Below are 10285 nucleotides of genomic sequence, written 5' to 3'. Positions count from 1 at the left end.
TAGGTAGTCAAAGATCCTATCAATATCTAATCATGTATAATTGTTTGCTTAGTTTTCAACTAATTACTTTTCAGAAAGCCATTTGTTCTGTCTTTCATATTTCTAATTTAATGTAACAAGAACCCAGCCTGCGTTATCCCATCCAGCCTGTATCTGATTCTGTACAGACTTCAGTGCTTTTTCAAGGTCTTCATTCCATATTTAGAGACGAGTCAAACAAAATTCTGTCATCAATACAAATTTTGGTGACCGTTAAGTTACATACAGGCGACATATGTTGAACGTGACACATGAAAGAAACACAAGTGGAGAACATTGCATTTGCAGGTGGATGATGAAATGAACATTATAGATGTTATTAATTGCTGTATGTGTGACGATGTTCATGCAAAGTTTTGTTCAGATTGGCCCTCTCATTAAGGAGAAAGTAGGTTACATACATACACACACATACATATGCTATAATCATTATAGTAAGAATACAGCGTATTGTAATTATCTCCTGTTACTGATTCCTGAATATGAGCTTCCATGTAGCCAATGAAACCTATGCAAACTATGAAAGATGTTTTGCTGACATTTGGCAGAATCTAGCAACACATCAAGTTTCTGCCCCTGTGTGTCCCGGACAAATGTCTTCACCACACAGAAAACTGAAATTGATATCAGCCTTCAAGCTAACCTGCAAAAATATATTTGCCATTCTTTCTATGTATGCACAAATAATAATAAAAAAGGCCTTCATCATAGCAAACTTAAATGGAGCGGTGTGAACCTAAACACAAAAACAACAGCAGAGATTTCCCTTCTGCTGGCGCTGTGGGAGAGTACAGAACAGAGGCTCATGCTGTGAACAACTGAAAACAGATGTACGGTTCTTTCATGTAATCTGTGCTCGAGGTGCAGCTCTCCCCCAAATCAAGAGCCAAACATTTTAACTTGCTGCAGCGTTGCTTTAACTGCTCATTAGCCTGCAATGCAAACACAATGACAATTCAGCGTGATTATGTGGCGACACGGTGAACGACGGCACTGATGACATGTAAACTGCCTGGATACAGGGTCATTTTACAATATGAAATGATTAGTGTCCATCTGTTTCAATAGAAAAAGAAAATAAAGTTGGAGTGCACTGAAATGATCCTTTGAGAAAGTCTCAGTCTGTCTCTTTCACACAGTATCAGGCAGCTATTCCCTGAGGTGAGAGAAAGTGATCGACAGAGAGCGAAACCTCACCTCTTTAGTACCGGAGAGCTACATCACCAGCTGCAGCAATTAACCCCTTGTTCCTCTGGGGAACCATTAGAAGGTAGAATAGCCTTTAAAATTGCATATGGCGGCAATTAAAGCAGAGAAAGTGATGAAATGATTTGGCTTTGACTTTTTCTGTATAGATTTTTTTTTTTTAGGAAATGGCCCTTTTTATAGCACTATAAATTGGAATTAAAAGAATAAAGTGCTTTGGCTTCTCCTCTCCTTGCTGGTCAAATCTTTTCTCACCGCTCTCTTTGCTCTTTCCTCCACGTTTTTTTGTTTCTTTCTCCTAACCCATATTTCTCCTCTCCTCACCTCTTCTCCTTGCTTGCTTCTCTCTTATTCTTTTCTTACCTCTCCTCTTCTTGTGTTTCCTCTTCCTCTACCTTTTGCTTTCCTTCCTCCCTCCTATCTTCCTGTGCCCTCTTCTTCTTTTCCTGTCTTCTCTCTCATTGTGTCTTATCATCTTTTCTCATCCTTTCTCATTTCCACCTTGCCTTCACGTTCTTTTTCTTCTTTTCCTTTCCTTACTTTCCTCTTGCATCCACTTTATTCCTGCCACTTTCCCACTTCACCTCACCTCGTCTTCCCAAGTGTTCTTATTTGCTCTCCTCCTCCTCATCACTTCCCATATTTTTTGTCTCTTCTAAGTGTCTGTTTTCCACACTAACTTTCCTCCTCTTTTCTTATCTAATTTACTCCCTTCACTCCCTCCCTCTTCCTTTTCCCTACTTTTTCCTTCTTCACTATGTCCTCTTGTCCTCTGCTTCCTTCATGTTGCTTCCCTCTTGCATTCATGTTCTCCTGTCCTCCTCCACAATAACAGAAGGAGATGGCTTAAGCATCTGTGTCATCAGTGCAGATTAATGTTCTAATAATATTCACAGATGTCATTTTACAATTCTCCGTTTGTTTATTTTTTCCCTTCGAGCTTGCCCGCTCTCTGCAGTTTTCTCCTCCTTTTCTTTCTCCTGTCAATAAATCACAGGACTAATCACGGGTTCACTGCAGACTTCAAAGCATCCACTTAAGACCGCCTGTCTCATTTGAGTGTGACACTCTCACATACACACCCACAGACACACACGCGCGCGCCTCTCCAGCAGCAGTGTTTTTGAATCATTCTTAATCGGGATAATAACACGAGAGGAACTAAATGAGCGGAGAGTTGAGTAAAAAGGGGGCAGGACGTGAAAGCTGATAGAAGAAACGGGGAGGGAAGACAGCAAAATGCTTCCTGACACATTCATTTATTCGCTTATTATTTTGCTGCTGTAGTTGTTTGTTTACTCATTAAGGATAATCCAATTAAAACACTTAAGAGCAGCTTAAAAAGAAGCACACACACACACACACACACACACACACACACACACACACACACACACACACACACACACACACACACACACATACACACACAAACATATCATAGTGGCCCCAGTCTTGGAGAGAGGACAGGTTGTGCCGGGGTCTGTAAAGCCTGCAGTTTCCACCCCTCTCTGCTTCTACAAACAGCGCTTCAGGACAGTGTGCCAGGGGCTTGGGGCGCTGAGACCATAACATGCCTCCATGGCGGCTCCATATTGGCTCTGGAGCTGGTCAGTCGCCTGCCCGCCTGCATCCCCCCGCAGCGCTTTCCTGTTGTGTGTTGGCTGACTGGTCCCTCAGTGCACATATGCCCACTTAGACTGTGTTCTTCTCTAATTAGCTGCTCTTGTCTACACAGACGCTCAGGCTTTGTTAAAACATTGCTATGCCTTTCCTGGCATGTTCTTGTCTTGTAAAGATGGATCCTCCTCACATCATCAGACGATGCAGCGGGGGCATTAATCTTGGCCTCGTGCATTGCACACTGCACTAATAAAGATGGTACTCATGGCTCGTTTTACACCAAACAAGCAGTAATAATCGGAAGGGCAGAGAGCGCACGTTACCTCATTTCTGTTGCTTTTCAGCGAGTCATTTATTTAAAAACCAGCACTTCTTTTTGTCCAGTCAGATTTCATTACTCCCTGACCAAATCAACTGCAATCTCCTTTGTTAATACTCATGACAAAGGAGGAGAGGGAGAGAAAGAGGATGTGAGTGAGTATACTTTAGTTTGATCATTAATTATTAGTCTCTGGTTCCTCTGAGAAGAGAAGCTGATGACAGCTAATTAAGGGTGAAGTGATGTATATGCCCCCCCCCCCCCCCCCCCCGCCACCTCTCTGTTTCTCCCTGTCTCCTTCCTCTCCATGTCTTTCCCTCCCTGCCCACCTGCCAAATCATATGCTGGAGCTATGGATGCTAAGTATACAAATTAAATGTGAAAACACCTGCATCTTTATGTTGACTGGATGTTTCACTGATCATTCGGTAAGTGGTACTCCTGAGTGTGGAAGGCTTTCTAAGTTACAGGGAAATCAAACACTGTCATGTGAAATTCTGTTATTTTAATGGCTGTGACTCGTATTAATGTATAGTTTCCTTACTTGTTAACAATTCCCATAGAAGAAACAACCCAACTAACTCTGCAGCTCACTGGACTTTTTTTTTTTTTAATTCCTGATAAAAATGTGTCAGTCTATTCAATTCAATAAAGATTACAATAATTTTCTAAAGCTGCTGGGTTTTTAGCAAACAAAATTACTATTACCTGAGATCTATGTTATGTAAGTTGATGGCTGTGGCATTGAAATGTATAATATGTCTTCTATTGCAGCACATTTTATTCTTTCTTGCATTTTTTTTAAATAGGGGATTCTGAGGAGCACTTGAAATAAGTCAATTTTTTGTTATTAATTGGAATAGATCTTTATACATGCACGTGGATAAATATGGGAAGTGTGACTTATACAATATAACCAAAATATAACATACGCTGATATAAAGATACAAAAGCTTTTTGGATTTATTTACCAGCCACTAAATAAATGATGATTGCCTATTGTGTTTTCATTTAAAGTTCACAAATACTGTGGGCTTTATATCTTGACGCCCCTTTAGGTTCCTATGCCGGCTCCATGTTTTGAAGATTCAGGTTAATAGAATACAGGTGGATGAACTCTCCCCCAGGTGGAAGGTTCTCATTGGTGGAGTATCACCAGAAATGAGTGTTTTAGATTGAACATGACCAAACAATGTGAAAGGCATCTGACACATGCATGACTCTGTAGCTACGTTAGTCTAGCTGTTTTAAATTTTGAGTGTAATGTTGGACACAGTTTTCAAACAATCAGGCCCAAATAAATCAAGTGAAGAGCTGTAGAACCGCTGAATCAGCTACAGGAAGATCCTGAAAAGCAACAAAACAAGTATTAAATCTGTGGGAAAACACAGAGTTGATTCTTTTTAAGTTCACTTGGCGTTGGGCAAGCTAAATCGTGGAGAAGTAAGAGCTGAGATCACTGTTTGGTATTTGGTTTGTAACTGCCTCATAGTTTGTCTGCTGTGTCGATTCAGCGGCACACAGATCCACAGAGAATTGACCGGTGGATAGATCATCACGTCACCCGTGCTTTCCTTCCTTTGCCCTCTAACGGTGATGATGATGTCTTTATGACACATCCCTGGGCGGGAAGGGGAGAACAGGGAGGGAGCCAAGGAGAGGCTGTGGAAAAACAGCGAGGTGGTATTTTTAAGGTTTGCAAATGGAAAATTGTGGCACATGACCGCAGTTGGACCATGGCTACGGCAGGCCCAGCTGGACAAATGACCTGAAGGCTAGATTATAATTTGCTGTAAAGGTAAACACACATAAATGTGATCATTCTGAAAAAACAGATTAAACGCTAAAGACAAATAAATGATTAAACAGGTCATTATTTTGTTTTAGTTATGTATATATATATATATATATATATATTTTTTTTTTTACCCATTTCTAATTTTCAACCCTCCCCCTCCCGTCCATACCCAGCTCACCAAAACCTTTCTCTCCTGGATTTGTGGTGACTCCAGCAATAGTAACACCAGTGGAGGAAATCATTTGTGCCTCAAGGCGAGTCATTACAGAAGCAGAGTGTGAGATTGCAGTGACAAAACTCTGTCTCTGGCCTCACGACCAGCCAGAGACCAGCATGCTTCTCCACACTCATTACTCCACACCTCTCCTCTCCTCTCCTCTCCTCTCCTCTCCTCTCCTCTCCTCTTTTTACATTTTTCTCTCCTTTCCAGTTTCATTACATTCAACATGGTACCCTTTTTTTATTGCCTTTTCCTTTGCAGTGGTCAGTGTTATTATTATATTCAGTTCTTTTGGATCTTAGTTGTCATATATCATATTTATTTTCAGTTATTCATATGGCTGCCTCACACCTATAATAGTGTCAACATATAAAATAAAATTATGTGTAAAATAATTAATTTGTAGAATTTAGAAAATGAAACGAGAGCTGAAAAGGCACAGAGGATTTTGATATTTTCATAGTATATAATACTGAATCACTCATTCAGTAGTCTTTAAATGCACGTTAAATAAATTTGTTAAAATCAGACAAGAGGCCTTCATTTCAACACAAGTGCAAATCTGAATATGTCTCTAACACGTGTATCTCATTATGGAGCAACTAGATTGTGTTTGGAATATTTTTTCTATAGTCTTCCTGAGATTGTGTAATCTTTTAAAATACTTTGTAAAATCATTTATATGCCATGAGGGAGGCGTCTGATTGTCCCAGATTCATAAAAACCACCCTAAACCTACAGCCAGAGTCATAAAGAACTATCTTCAGTGACAAGAAGAACAAGGAGTCCTGCAACAGATGGCATGGCCCCCACAGAGCCCTCATCTGAACAACATGGAGTCAGTCTGGGATTACATGAAAAGGCAGTGAGGCAGCTGTGGCAGGTTCTCCGCATGTATACCTGCCTTAAAAAAACCTGCGTACACACAGGAGAAATGATGCTGTTTAAAGGCAAAGGTGGTCACACCAAATACAGATTTTTTCTATTTATTGCACTTTTATCTTTTAAATAAAATCTGTTTATAACATCACATCACCTTTGGACTATAATCCATTTGTATAGTGAGTCAATAAATCAACCACTAAAAACAGTCTTTATAAGAGGAGAAGAAGAAAAGTAATTAATGTTAATGCTTCTTTGTGAGCTTAATTTTGTATTTCTTTCCAATAAAACATGATCAAAAAATAGGAAAAAAAGGCAAAACATAAACTTGTCTTCTTGTGTTTGACGGCTGCTTTTGCCCTCGCTGACCAGAAGGTGTCAGCTCTGTGTTGGGTAGCAGTCCACAGCTACACAAGCTACACACGCACACAATATACACACACATGCATGCAAACACATACACGTACAAAGCTGTGCACTATGGCCCACTGATGTCCAGCTGCTCCTGTCAACACTGTGCTACAGCGTGTAATTCACCCTCACACACAACGACAGCTGAGACCTGACAGGAGTCCAACCCCACCCCCTAACCCCACAACACACACACACACACACACACACACACACACACACACACACACACACACACACACACACACACACACACACACACACACACACGCAGGCATACACATAAAAGTAGGGACATACAGGAGTCAGAAGAGATGGGTGGAAATGAAGAGGTGGCAAAGAAAAACAGCAAAAAAGTGAAAGTAGGCAGAGAGGAAGTCAGATAGCCGGACGTGGTGAGGGAGAGTCGTGGGTGACAGACGCACAGAGAGCCAGACAGACAAAGAGAGGGGGGATACTGTGTTTAAGTGGCCTAATCAAGGGACCTCCCCTTCAAAGGGAGAGCTGGGGTGTGTGTGTGTGTGTGTGTGTGTGTGTGTATGTGTGTGTTTCGGCAGGGAGGATGGGGGGGCTGCGCATTGACAGACTGAGTCCAAGTTCCCCTGCAATTATCAACTTACCCGTACCCTCCTCCTCCTCTTCTCCCCCTTCATCCCCTGAGAGACCCAAGCTGCTGTACCCATCAACAACTCATTCAGGCCTTAACAAAGCGGCACCACGCCTACCCCCCCACCCCCACCCCCACCCCACCCCACACACACACACACACACACACTGCACACACATTTTACGACTACTTCCCAGTCGACTTTGGACATTAATTTGTACTTGAAAATTTTTGATTTTGAGAAATCCTCTTTGTTACGTGTGTGTTTGGGGATCCTGTTACTGCATGGAGCTTTCAAAATGTCTATTTGTGGTCCTGTGCCATGTAAAAGACAAATTTAACATCACATGTATGAGTGCTGCTTGGATTTACTGCACATGTTTAATGACTCAAAGAGAATGGGACTGGAAAAGAACATTTGGAAAATGTTTCAGGACTTGATCCTTGTGCCTGGCTGGCTTTTTGAACATGAGTGCAGCACCACTTTCATCCTCATTTCAAACTGAAATTGAGGTATTTGTCTCTCTTAAAAAAGATCATGTGGCTTTTGTTAATTAGTTAATTCAGGACAATAATTTCATAGTAATCTCCAATTGGCTGTAAAGGTTGTGCCAGCGCTCCGTTTTAATAGACCCTAACCACCTGGAACAGAAGCTTTTCATGTGGTAACCCGTGCAGTCTCCTGCCCCCTTTTACAGTGAGGATCCGGCTGCGTGGAGCACGAGAGGAAGCCGCTTTGTGTGTATGTGTGTGATGAAGGTGGCTGGCGTGCGCTGCTCCACGTGCTGAACATGCCCCGAGGCCAGCATCTCACCTCCGGTACTCTTTATGTGGAGCATTTGCCAGGTTTGAGCGTGCAAACAATGTATGCATTTATGCCTGTTTCTCTGTGTGTGTCTGTGTGTGTATTTATTCTCTAAGCCTTCAGTAATAAGGTTGGCCATGGTGCATCAGAGATAAGGCATTAGGCTGTTGACCTCTGGCCTCAGCCTCTGTTTAATGCGGAAAACTGCTCACTAACACCCAGGAGAGGCCATGTTAAGAGGTGCAAACTGCTTAGTGAAATCAGCGCGCGCGTGTGTGTGTGTGTGTGGTAATTGAGCCAGCATTATGAAGCAGCTGTATTTAAAGTGATGTCTTGCATTCTGAATCAGTTTTAATAAGTGAGGTGTGTGAGGATGATTAAATTAAGTTTTTTTAAGAACAGGAAAAAAAAAAATCATCAGCTGTCACTTTTTGTTGCCACCTGGCACGCTGCAGTATTTATTACTGCTTCAGATCAGTGCTTCTCTTGTAAGACCCCTTTTATGCATGGAACATTTGTTTACTTTTTAAGTGGGTTTAAATATTTGATTTTAAAAAATCTAGCAGACTGTTTTAGCCTGTGGACTGTGATGTTTACCTATTATGCTTGTCCTTATTTCCTCTGTATGAACTGTTACAGTTGTGGATGCTCATATTAAACATGTCCAAAGTTTCTAAAAATGAGGTCAGCATATGTGCAAGAAATCCCTGTGAGCCAAAAGCTCAGACTTTTTCTACTTCTGGCTGTATGATGTCAAAAAAGGTGGATATCCGTAATATGGTCACCTCAGGCACACAGCTCTGACTGTACACAGCAGCACCACCCACCTGTTGTTCAAACCTTTTGTTTGCAAGGAGCAGCCAGTCAGTAGAAGGGTGGATTAAGGCCACCCTCCCTTTAATTGAAACTGCTTGTTTCAGACAGTGGATGAACCTACGAGCTCGACCAAAGCCCCTGCAGTTATCATTAACAAGCTCCTCCCATGGAGTTTTAGGCTGATCCACCACTTTTCTCATGATCATCCTCACCCCATGAAGCAGGAACTTGCATGGAGCTCCAGATCGAGGGTGACTGATGGTCAGTTTATGTTTCTTCCATTTCCAAATAATCACACCAACAGTTGTCACCTTCTCACCAAGATTCTTGCTGATTGTAGGCCATTCCAGCCTTGTGCAGGTCTACAGTCTTGTCCCTGATGTCCTTTGACAGCTCTTTGGTGTTTCCCATGGTGGTGGAGAGGTTGGAATGGAAGAAACTAATTCTGTGAACACATAATGAGTTGAGCTCAGTCAGGAGTATCTGTAATTGATTGACTGATTGTATTGTGAACCAGTATTCTGGCTGGGTTGTAGGGGATCAAGTACTTATTTCACTCAACTTTTATGTAATGTGTTTTTCTGGATTTTTGGTTGATGTTCTGTCTCTCTCCATTAAAATTAAACTACCATAACACTGCAGACTGTTCATTTCTTTTCAAGTGAGCAAACTTACAAATTCAGCAGGGGATGAAATAATTATTCCCCCCCCCCCCCCCCCCGTAGAAATTAGAAATGATTTTGAACTGTGAATCATGCAAGGCTGCAAGGAGTTCTTTCCCCATTTTGTCAGGTTGTGGTCATTTTACATCTCTTCAGTGTCTCACCTTGGTAGCATAGTGTGAATTCTTCTACATATGATATTATCTGAGGTAAGACCAGGGGTCCCTTAACTCCTTTTGCTCCTGTCATCTCACAGCAAGAAGCGTCTGGCTGGCTGGGGCCTTTCTGTCTGGAGTTTGCATGTTCTTCTTGTGTCCACGTGGGTTCTCTCCAGGTACTCCTGGTTCCTCCCACAGTCTAAAGACAGGCATTTTAGGTAAACTGGGGATTCTAAATTTGATGTAGAAGTGAATGTGAATGCAAATGGCTGTCTGTCTCTCTGTGTTAGCGCTGAGAAAGACCCCACCTCTCACTCTGTGACAACTGGGATAGACTCCAGTCCCTGTGTGACCCAGAATTGGAAAAAGGGTTAAAAACATTGATGGATGTTGAATTTTATGAGGTTAAAAAATGTAACAAAGTTCTTCACATCAGAACCCAGAAATCAAATACTTGTTGTCCTGTAAAACACTGTCTGAAACACTGTAGAGAACTGTGCATTCTCTACAAAACCATCAATCAGGTGCTGAGTGCAGTAATAATATTACTAGTGAACATGCATGTCAACCCTCTCTGTGCAGACAGGTCTGTCAGATTGTCTAAATCAGGTAGACAGGGTTGGACAGCAAATGAAATCTTTGTTTCAAGCATCATTTAACCTTTAGAATCTAGGATGCTTTTTTCTTTGCTTGCTCTTATTACTGACTTTCTGCCAATATGTAAACCGTCCCTTTTTAA

The sequence above is a fragment of the Archocentrus centrarchus genome, chromosome 1 (genome assembly GCF_007364275.1).
Source record: "Archocentrus centrarchus isolate MPI-CPG fArcCen1 chromosome 1, fArcCen1, whole genome shotgun sequence".
Lineage (NCBI taxonomy): Eukaryota > Metazoa > Chordata > Actinopteri > Cichliformes > Cichlidae > Archocentrus > Archocentrus centrarchus.
Note: the sequence above shows the minus strand (reverse complement) of the source record.